This window comes from Micropterus salmoides, unplaced genomic scaffold (assembly GCF_014851395.1).
Source record: "Micropterus salmoides isolate LMB-PRFRI ecotype aquatic unplaced genomic scaffold, ASM1485139v1 Ms_hic_scaffold_10, whole genome shotgun sequence".
Taxonomy (NCBI): Eukaryota; Metazoa; Chordata; class Actinopteri; order Centrarchiformes; family Centrarchidae; genus Micropterus; species Micropterus salmoides.
In genome coordinates this window covers 7774472-7786817 of record NW_024040041.1, presented here as the reverse complement: position 1 = coordinate 7786817, position 12346 = coordinate 7774472, and positions in this window count along the sequence as shown.

Sequence of the window (12346 nt, the reverse complement as noted above, 5' to 3'; positions counted from 1 at the left end):
ACGGATATCTTTCTTTTGAAGTATAAGTAAGGGTATCAATCTGGGGGTTCCGGAATCATAGCATAAAATGTCCTCAAGAAGCTAAGGAACCCTGAATGTTTGTATTCCATGACCAGAAAATATGTGTGATTCCCAATTGTTTTTTTTATGTGGGTCTGATATATATATTTTTTGTTTTTTAATTCTTCAATCTGAATTCTCTCCGTCTTTTAGAGCTAGTGGAAGTTTGTTGCATTCTCCACAGAAATGATCATTTTTGTGAAGAGAGTCTGGTTTTGAACAAAGCGAGACAGTTACTGTTTCTGATTAAACAACAAGGATCTTAAACAGTCTATCTCTGTTGGGGTTCTTTCCATAACGTTGTCAGACACCGTTGGAATGACAATCTTAGCCACTCAGTGGCAAAAACAAGCACTTTAGTGGATGCAGGAAACAGTATTTTGATGGGGTGGAACTGCCGGCATGGATTATGTTGCAGCCCTGTTTCGCTGCTGCTGACTGCAGAGCCCTCAATACTGGACCAATTTTAAGAAAATGTTGTGCCCATTTATGACAGACACAAATGAGAAAATAAGGTCCAGGTTAAATACCAAAGTTACCCTTTAAGAGAGAGTACCTGTGTTTTTGTGATTTATAACCCGTCATTAGACCGTATAATTGCCATAAGTTTGGGAAGTGTTGAGTTTGGATTTTGAAGCTAATAATCTATAAAAAAGTCCTCTTAAGTGTTCCACTCTTGCAATATAGATTCCTTTCAGCTCTTTATTTTGTTTGATAGCGTGAGACACAGGCTCTATTAATATTGCAAAAAGGAAGGGAAGGAAGAGTGCCTCTTAACAGCTTAAAACTGCCTGTCAGATGGCCACTGATCTTTATTTAGCAGTTTGGTCGATATAAAGATTGTATGTACCTAACAAACTGTTCTATAATGTGTAGGGTTCGTCTGATGTTGTCCTGTGTTTGTCAACCTTTTATAACCCTGTCTGATTTTAATTTGAATAGATAATAGATGTGAACAATGTATATTCATAAGGATTCTAAACATTAAAGATTTTATAACATTCATTCTGAAAACCATCATCAACCGGGCATTTATTTGTTTCACTTTACTAGTATTTAAAGTAATGAAGCTTTATGAATTTCTTCTTGTTCGTAGGCTATTTCATCAGTTAAAGGGTCTCTGATCTTGTGTCTTGAATTTATCATTTGTTGTGCCCTGAGGCGTCTTTCTTTGTTTTGTGAATCTCAGATTCTTTTCTAATTGTCAGAGATGTTCACTATTAAGTTTGTTTGTTATTTTATCTGGTTTGTCAGTCCTTTTGTTGTTGCTCTAGTTTTCTCAGTGTTTACTCTAAATCATCATATTTTGTCCTCTTTGTCTTGTTGGTTTGCTGTTCTTGAAATTATTCTCCCTCATTATTGCTTTGTGTCTCATATGATGGGCTGGGTCTACTGGCCATTCCTGTTATATTTTACACACTAATCACTAATCTTTCTTAATCTGTTTTATTACAGTCTCAGTGTTTAAAATACAGAGTTTTAGTCTCCATAATATTGTCTTTGGTCTGTTATTCGTGTGTGTGTGTGTGTGTGTGTGTGTGTGTGTGTAAAGTAAAATCTGTCTAGTGTTCATTATGAAACAGTCTACCCTGAAGTGCACCTTATGTGTGAATAATGAGGTCTTTTGACCGATGGGGTTTGTCTTTTTTTACTTGTCGTATTGACAGAGTTTAGAATTGGGTTTCAGTCCCCACGGTCGAAAACCTTGTTACTTTCAGAAACTACAGGATCAAATAGGAATTTAAAGAATTTTCTATCACCCTCTGGAGGGGCGTATATTTCAGCAAACGTTATCTTTCCTTCCTTTTGATAATCACACTGTATACAGTATCTGCCCTCTTTGTCTCCCTTTCCCTTAAGCAGGCCTTTATCTTGAGTTTTTGGCATTTTTCTTCTCTTTTATGGCCTTTGGTGCTTCTTTCTCTACTCATCTATTCCTTTCACTGGTAAATGTTTTTCAAGTTACTTAGTGATTAAATGGTGAAAGAACTAGGATTGCAGTCTCACAATGCGTCAAACTCCTCCATCAGTAAACCAAAAATCAAGCACTAATTATTTTAGATGATTAATCTGCCACAGTTAAACTGCATTTAAACTTGAAATGAGTAGCAAAAGTATACTATGGGGAGCAGGATCTACATAGCCTGATTTATCCTTCTAAAAATATATAAATTGTTCCTTTTGGCTTCTTCTTCTTCTGGGAAAGTCTGGGACCAAGTTTATTTATTTTACCAGTTATTTGTCGTCAATGGTTTTTTTTTTTTTTTATACCAGTTTATTGTACCTCAAGAGAAACCCTTTTCTGTAATTAGAAATCAAGTCTATAGAGCTGTCATTCAAACTTAATTGAGGTTTTGTTTACAATATTTTACCAGTGACTTTATAATCCACTGCTTTGGGCCATTGTCTCTCTCTTATGTAGGTCTCTATAAACAGTGCAGTGTTTTATTGCTTCACTGCCTGTGAGAAAATTGCGGCACTTGTGATTTTAACAGTAGGGTTAGTGAGTTAATGTCTACACAAATACAAGCATTTATTTCCCGTCACTGTTCTCTACATATTTTCTTCTGTCTATATTCTTCCATGAATGGTTGTTGCAATTTTACGTCTAAGTGCAAGTCGCCACAATCCAATATCCAGTGAATGTGTCAGCTAAAATGTGTTCGTCCTCTTCTGTTTGAAAGAAACAGACCTCTGTGTATGAACATGAAAGAAGTATGATTTCAATAAATTCCCAGCTGCGTACCTCTCCTCTCACTCAAAGGCTCTGTTTCTTTTACTGCACATTTATTTTCACACATAAATTTTTTTTATCAGTGGCCGGTTACAGGAAAAAGAGTTTGTTTGTTTCAAATGGGGCCAAACATGTGCTCCATGGGCGCAATTACTGAGACGTTTCTGTGCCAAATGAAAGCACAGGTGCTGGTGGAGCCTGTGGAAATAATATGGAGTCTGGGTCCAGCGTAAACATAGTTCAACAAGAATTCTACACCAACAGCATTAATGGACTACTTACTTTTCAGAGGTTTCTGATATGTGTTGGATTGTGTAATGCTGTAATGGCCAAAACTTTTTAGTCCATGTTTGACTACAACACAACAGAACATGCTTTTCACTTCATGGATCTGATCAATTAAAGTGTTGATTAAAGATTTGTTTGGTGTGTTTAGTCATCATTTTGCTCACTTGTGATCGTGTGTTTATTTTCCTTCCAATCATGGGAATGCCATTCAGGCCTATCATCAACAAGACTTTATTAGGGAGTTGAGATCATGTCTGATTTAACGCTGTTATCTGATCTAACTTTATTTTGACGCGATTTAAGTTTCCAGATGTTTGTGTGTTTTGTCATACTCCCAGTCACTTAACTCCCCTTCCCACACTGCAGCGCCTTTCAGTCCCCTTCAAAGATTAGCGAGCAGTGAGGCCTCTTTTCATTTTTTATGCACTCCTAACACCTCCGCTAACCTTTACATAGGAAGGGAGGATATAGCCAGTGCTTCCTTAAACAAAAGGATGTTTAGTTTTGGCACATGTCATGGTGACAAGATGTCCTGAGATGGAAAGAAAATTCAACATCCTTTGTCAGATTTAAAAAGTAACACGGCAGACACAGTCGGTCCTGGCCGACCCAAGTCACCCCCTGAACAGCATGTTCATGTTGTTGCCATCTAGCTGCAGATTCTGTCTGCCTAAATGCAGGACAAACAGACAACTCTTTTGTTCCGGCTGCTGTAGGCTTTTTTTAATAATTCATTATGAGATGTGGAACTTTTGTATAGTATGTATTTTGTTTCTTACTGATGGTGGTGTTTGTTGTTTGTATATTTGTTATTTATGTTACATCTTGTTGGCCCTCAGAGATAATAAAGACTCCTTGAACCAGATTTAAAATGTGCCTTTCAAAAATGTAATGACTAATTCAGACTCAATATTTTCAGCATGCGCTGTGTTTAGCCTGCCTACTGCTATCCCTGCTTGAACTCCTCTCAGAGCAGAAAGGCTGAACAGAGGCAGGATTGTGAGGATTGCTGGGAATAACAAATTATGTAAACTAATGGCTCCATAATGGATCCTTCCTACATTGCCATCAGTGACATAGTCATGCATGTCATAGATGTGATTTTGAACAGGACTGCTCAATTTTAAACACAGGGAGGAGAAAGAGTAAAAATAACACCCGTACAAGAACAAGTGGTGATGCTGCATAAGTATTTCGGGGTTGTTTATATTTTCTTGCGGCTGTAAAATTTCACAAACATGTATTACACCCACTCTCTGTTCTTAAAACTGTTACATCAGGGGAACTTGCTGTTGCATCAGGGGAAGAGTTACATCAAGCGGCTCATTAAACGTTTAGGACCAATACCATTGTACATAGGGCTTAAATTATGTAGCAAAAATAAAAGTAACTTTCCCATAGAGATCTACCGCCACAATTATTGTGCAGCTAATTCTCATAAGATCGTCAGGAGAATCTCAGCATCACATACATTTTTTTTTTCTTTCAAGTTGGAACATTTCCCGCTCGCCCAGACACATTACGGTGTCTCATCTATTTGTCTATGCATTGACTTTGTATGCAATCGTGCCATACAAAACATTTGCTTCAAGTTTGGTCTGAAAACACCATCAGAATTCTCCAGGCTGTTTATTTTGATAAGATCTTAAAGCAATAATGGTCCATTTGGTGACAATGTAAAAGAGATGGAGTTTGGACCATCATGAGTGAGAAGATTTATTAGGAATATTCATAAATGTATCTACAGCAAAATCCTATAGACCCAAGATTGTAAACCATACCTGAAAACCTCCCTCAAGGTTGGTGTAGTCAGTCATTACATTTTTAAATTTAAAAGGTACAATCAATAAAATATGGGTCTTTTAGGAGCATCTACATTTGGCAGCTAAAGCAACACAAGCAAGCTTTGTTTAGGAAACTGTAACCACTGTTGCTAAATTTTGCACCGGAAGTCTGTCTACCCACATTACTTTGGATGATGGTGCCACATGAGCGAGCAGTTCTCTTGTTCACGATTTCCCATTGGGATTTTTACATTACTCTACATTCAAAGATCTGTCCTTTTCCCAGGGTGTCGAGCAAACATGCAAAAAGCAGATTTTGCTATGTTGTGTTAACCTTACGTGGCCATTGTTAGCCTACCATTAAATTTATTATAATATTAAATGTTGCACTCAACATGCTGGAGTTCATTCTGAGAGACAAGTCATTTGGCCATTATATTGTTTTGCCTGGGATGTGAATATACTGTACACATAAGGTATGCTAATGCATTTGACTTCTGTAGATAAACCAAGTAGAAGATTTTTCTCATTACACTCATTATCCTGTCGTTCCTTATCCAGAGCTCACTCAAACAATTACAGTGTGATGACAAGAACCCCCTCCCCCCCCAAAAAGGCAGAACAGGAAATATGTGACGTCAAGATCCAGTAATGAGTTTTTATCATTCCTCCAGACTACAAGAGTCTGGTTTAGTGAGGCGCAGCTAGCCCTTTGTCCTCGACTTCATGACTGTTGTTATGCATTGGAGGGGAAGAGGGAGAAGTCTCCACAGCTGTGAGAATTAACACGGGGACCGCAGCCTGACCACAAAAGGAAAAATACAGGAGGGACTCACACAGTCACACAGTAATTTCTGTCAGAGAGACGATTATCGTGGCAGAATGAAGTCACGCCTCTAAAACGAACACTGTAAATCTTTATTTGACCTTGTTAAAGTCAAGTCAATTTTATTTATACAGGCCAATATCACAAATCACAATTTGCCTCAAGAGGCTTTACACCTTAGAGCTCAATTGGAATGAGGACAAACACAGACTATAAGAAAGTAAGGAAGTATAGTGGTAACACGTATGAGATCTGATATATGAAAGGATAGGTACTAATTCAAAGTTAAAGCAAAAAGTGAAGAGTTTTTGGGTGTCAACAGAGTCAAACTGTCTGATATAAGCAGGAAGATTAATCCAGAGAAGAGGGGCACGGTAAGAAAAGGCCTTGCCGCCAGCTGATTTATTTTTAACTCTGAGGAAAGACAGGAGTGTCATGGTTTTGGGGTCCTTGTGTTGTTGTTCCTGTTCTATTTTGATAAATCTGTCCTCATGTGTCTATTTTGACTTACTGTCTCCGTGTTTTCTTATTCTCTGTGTTTTGTCATTGTGTCATTTAGTCTTCATTTCCTGTTTTACTGTTTCTTTCCTTCCCTCTTGGGTCTGTTCTCTTAACTTCCTGTTTCTGGCTTTCCTGGTGGTTTGATTATTTGCTCCTTCCTGATTAGGTTCACCTGCCCATCATTATCTCCATCCATCTTTTGTATTTGAATGACTGTTTCCCCATTGTTGGTCGTGTGGTTGTACTTCATCTTGATGTCAAGTGTACCAGCCTGTCCCTTGAGTTTCCCTGTGTGCTGTGGATTTTCTACTTGTTTTTCTGGACTCTTTGCCTGCTTCCTTGTTTGGATTTGTTTGCCTTGTGTTGGACTGCTTAGCTGTTTTTGACCCTTGTCTGTCTCCTCTCAATGTAAGCGTGCTCACTTATTTGTTTTATTATCAATAAACACCACAAACCGAATCTGCTCTGATTGGTGTTCTGCGTATGGGTCCAAATCCAAGTGAGTCCAAAAAATTAACCTAAGGAGCCCAAACTTCTGAAAGCAGAGAGCACGGGATGAGACATACGGTTTATTGAGATCAGAAGGGGAGAGCCCATTTACAATTTTATAAATCATTCTGTATGTGAGTGCGTGTAAAGATATAAATAGAGGAACAAAAACAGAACCCTGAGGTACTCCATATATGATGTGATTTTATTATAAAAAAACACACACTGCCTATCATTTATCAAACAAATGTACGACAGAAAACTGGGCATACGCTCATTTCAATGCAACAACAGGCATTTATCAATCTAAATGTGAGGCCACAATCAAATCTCACGCACGTCAAGTCAAGTGCGCAAGTCAGCGTGAATGTACATGCAGTGTAGTCAAATCAACTGAGTGGGAGAATTGTTTTATATCTCACTCGCATGCAAGCATATGCAGTCACAGGTGCACAACTCCTTCATATTCCAAAACAGCCATGCAGGGACACAGCTACAGGAGGGTGCAGGGCTGGAGTCATCTCCTTGGTGAGTTGTTTCAGGCTGTCATACAGTATTACTTTATTTGATTCTACAAGCGACATTGCCATGTTCTGCTTTTTTACACTGTAAACACCGGGGCCAAGCCTCTGGACCGACAATATTTAAATGACACAATCATTTCATATATGAAACATGATGCTCCAGTCTCCTGCAGGCCTGCTTAAGAGCAGGGTGTAAACCTCTTTGACTGTCTAGAAAGAGGTGCGACTGAATCGAGAAGGGTAGAAAGGGCTGTGTTTTGGTCATTAGTACAATTTTCAACCTGCTCTGTTGCTGTCGAGAAAGAAGACTGAAGGCAATTGTTCATTAGGTGCCATTAAAGTATCTATGGCAACGTGGCGAGAAGTAAAAACATCTGTAACATCAGTAGGACAGACTAGTGCTGCTTCAAATTTAATTAGAAACATCCGGAGCAGACACCTCTATCTCATATGAGAAAATCAAGTGTGTTATCACTGCTGGGCATAGGTTCATGTACAAACTTAGTGATACCAAAAGAATCAATGAGTGCCAAAGCTTTACTTCAGAAGCACTTTTTAAGATGAATATTCAGGTCAGCAACAACTAAGATCTAAGATACCAGAGCCTCAAATTAATGACATTTCTTTACGCATTTGGAGATTAAGTTGAAAATAGATTAAAGCAACCCCTCAGCCTTGTTTAGTAGCCCTGGCAGCATGGGAGTTGGTCCAGGTGGGTGGGGAAGCTTAATTCATGGTTTGGTTTTTGCCGTGTTTCACATTAAACAATCACGTCCAGATTATGCTCCAGAATCAAATGATTATCAGTAAGGCTTTGGCAGACAATGATCTAATATTCTTAAAACCAGATTTGGGGGTCTTGTTACAACTGCAGTTTTCAATACTAGACAAACCAGTAGTTCTAGATAATCCTGATACTTGATTGGAACAAGATACTTTTTGTTATTAGTAAAAAGGTTTTTCAGACCAGTAGCCTATATGTGACGCTGGAGGGATACAGTAGTGATTTTGCTTTGTAAGAATGTACCAGGTGCTTTCTGAGACTTTTAATTAGGCTACTTCCAGTGATAGGGAGGACAATTCAATTATTGGAATTGACATGTTAAGGGGAACATAACTTATGAGTAACGAGGCTTTAAGAATAAATTTGTCCCTCCTCCAAATGCCATCCAAAAGTCTGACTCAGCATTTGGATCATTACAGAGAAACGAGATATTCCTCCCCCGATTACCACAGAAAAGCTTTTCATCTTAGTAGGAACTCAAACCACATCAATAGGTTTTTTAACTTATCTGTTTTTATCAGTTTAAGACTTAAAAACAACAGAGCAGCATTAAGATACAGACTGTTTATTTATAAGTTAAAGCTGCACAAATGAGTATTTTCTAAATGAGTCAAATGACTGTGTGTTAGTCATTAGTCATTCACACTGAGGAAACCAACAGACAACTGAGTTTTCATTAAGCCTTGTCCCCTTAGTTACTGGTGATAATGGTGGCAGATTTTTTACTGGAGATTCTTAGTTCCTTTTGATACAATGGGGCCTTGATTTCAGAAGGCTAAAGTAGGCCTCACAATTATAGCTGCAGCCGCGGATTTTTCCAGCTGAAATGAAAACTAGCAAATTTTCTCAGCTGTAGCTATATGTAGCTAATTAACTGATGCTAGCTCCATGATGAAAATTATGTCTCCAGCTGACTATTTGATGTTCCAGGCGGTCCCATCAAAGAGTCTTCATGACAAATGTTTACAACTTTTGTTGTTTTCACTACACCCTGTTTCTTTTCTCTACTATTTCCACCCGGACAACAACATTACGCGCATGCTACACCAAATGTTGTTTACTAGCATACACGTGACCCCACTGACTGGGGTTGCTGGAGTTTAAACTTACCCAAATTTAATTAAGAGCAGGATACAGCTGCCAATGTTAGCCTGAGCTTTGCTAGCAACCACTACACTACTACCACTTCACAGTGGATGTGCTAGTCATGAGAGGGGCTATTCCGTAACCTGTAGCCCACCCCCAAACTAATATAGTTAGTTAATGTTGTTCTGTAGCCATGCTCAGTTAGCCTACAACTTGTAAGGTTGTTTGCTCGACATGCAAATAATGGTAGATGTTATGTCTCTATAATCAATTCCTTCCACTGCTTTAAAGTGTTTGCACAGTGATTTTTATCTCACTTTCCTCCCACAAAAATGCTTTCTTTTGACAGATGTCAAAACTCGCGATCGGGATCCTTGGCCTGAGGCTGTGGAGCATGCATCACTCATCGAGCTCCACAGCGGCCTAAGAAAAGAGGTGTTGAGTAACAACTCAGACCCTCCCTTGTTTATCTCTGTACATATCTGGGAAGAAGTCCTGTTATTAACTCTTGAGTTATTGTGCTGCAAAAAGAAAAAGAAAGCCATCAAGTGAGCTGGCAACGCACGGACAGAATGGACTTGTGTGTACATATCTTAAGTGGTTATTGTCCTCACACAATGAAGATTAAATATTTGCTTCCGCTGGCTTCATAAAATGAGGTTACACCACTTGAGAGTGTACAGCACACATGCTTTGTAACAGCAACTTAATGTTGTCTTTTATAAAACATTATAGGCTCTTTTTCATGGTTTTCGTTTAAAAACCGATAACATGCATGTTCTGTTTCTCATGTCAGCGTTGTCTTTTCATCTGACAATCCCAAAAGAACATAATTTATTTTGTTATGTCAAACTGTAACTGGCACACATAGTTTAACGTGTTGAACTTAGCTAGAAGCAACCAAAGCAGCAACACTCTCCCACCATTCAAAATCATGAGAGAACTAGATGTCAGGCTACAAAACGGGACTGGTACACCAAAACAAACACATATTTCAGGCTTCTGGCTGTTCTTAATCCTGCACGAAAAAGCCCAGTATTTGACTTTGTTTAGATTCCAATGTGAAAAGACCACGATTGATGGAAATCTCCCTTCCACAACCCCGAGTGTGAGGGATCCCTCTGAAGTGTCTTTTTCAAGTCATGTCATGTTTATGCTTCCAGTAGGACTGTGATTTAGTGGTTTGTGTGAATGTGTTATTTTTCCTCTAGGTTACAGTCTTTCAGACTTCTCTCTGTCTGGTTTCTAGACAAGGGCCCGCTGTTTTGGAAAACAAATTATTGTTAAAAATCATTATCTGATTTTTTCTTCCCATCTTTTGGGTAGCGTTATTCCAGCTATCTTTTCTAAAAAACCATTTGCTTGATCAATAAATTATCATGATGATGACTTCCTCTGGTACGTGGAGGCTGACTCAGCATTACCTCATCTAAAAGGCATTGGGCAAATTACCTCATTCACACCCTGATTGCCTTTTTGCTGGCACATGAGTAGACGTGCCTATTTGCCAGTAAATGCCAAATTATCTGTCTTCAACCGATTCCCCTTTAGGACTGGAAGCTGCCAATACCATTTTCTGCTGAAAATGAATCACTTAGGTGTTTTTAATGGGCGAGTGGAGGATATACAAATTACATTTTGTAATCAATGGATGGTAATGTTGGTTAGTTGGTCCACCACTTTGATTCAGACTGAAAATCTTAATTGTCATGGAATTTTGTACATTCATGCTCCCCAGAGGATCAATCGCAATGATCGGGGATGCTCTGATGGCCACCAGCAGGTTGTTTTTAAGTGTCTGTCCAGACAGCTATTGCATGTATTGTCAGGGCGTTTGGTACAGACATTCATGTTCTCCTCAGACTGAAAATAACAACTTTGGTGATCACTCAACTTTTTATCTAGCACCACTATCAGGTCAAACTGCTTCCGTCAGCCTCATGTCGACTTTGTGTTAGCAAATGTTACTATGTTAACATGCTAAACTAAGATGGTGAACATGTTACCATTGTCACTGTGAGGTTGTTAGCATGCTAGTAAGTACCGCCAAAGTCCTTATAGGCAAGTTATGCCACTCGGTAGCCATCTTGGCAACGCCTTTGGGCAGCTATTTCGGACTAACAAGACCAGGCTCCTATCTGAATGAATGGGGAGGGAGCCAGAACTGCACTTTTACTGGAAAAAGTTTGACGACTTTGCCTCAAAATAAGGTTTAAAAGCGTTTTTCCCGACCAGTTATACATCTACTACACATGTGTCACTACTACCACACCATTGGCTGAAATACGTTTCCCGATTGGCTTTCTAGCGGGAGGGGCGGCATAACCATCTTTGTTGTTATGTGCGTTCCCCATAGAGTTGTATTGAGTATGTGATTGAGTGGCATGTCTCCTCTATAAAACATCTCTGCTACAAGCCTCACAGAGCTGCTGGCGTGGCTGTAGACTTTTAGTCTTGTTAAAAGAGATTATCCCTTATAACAGTACATTCCTTACCAGGTTTTTATGTGTTTTATCTCATCCAAAAATGAATTGAGCAATTTATAAGGCTGAATCCAGGTCGGCCCTGCGATAGACTGGCGACCTGTCCAGGGTGTACCCCGCCTTTCGCCTGATGTCAGCTGGAATTGGCTCCAGCCCCCCACCCTGTACGCAGGATAAGCGGTTGACGATGGATGGATGGATGAATCCAGGTCAAAAATTCCCTTCAGTGAGGAAAGTGTACATATTCTGATATGCACTACGAACTGTTGCTGTGCTTAAAGGACCTGTTTTAACGGATGTCTGTGTGAGGTGCACAGAAAGCAGAAGCTTTCAGCACTAAAGTGCAAACCTGTAACTGAGCCAAAGGGAAACGAATAGGGGATCTTATCAGTGGATGTAATGCAATTATCCATCATAATTGCCAAAACACTGATGGTAATTGTATCGTCTCTCTGGGGGTCTAAGCATTCGTCTTCAGCATCACACATGATACTCAGCTCCGGTTTGTCTTTCACAACTGCACTGTCAGTGAGTATTTGAGCTCTGGGCCACTCTTACTGCTATGTCAGCAGATGCTAACACGCTGACAGCACTGCCTGTCTTCTTGTCCTCTTCTCTCATCTTCTTAACGTCATTTCTAAGAAGGTTTTCTGTGTGTGCATGGTCTTTGTGCTCCTCCATGTTGTTATTCTAGATGAGAAAGTGTAGCTCTTGGACTTCTGTAAATAGAAATATGCAATTAGGACATCCGGGAAGTGTCCCGCATTGTTATGGTGCTTGAGTAAAA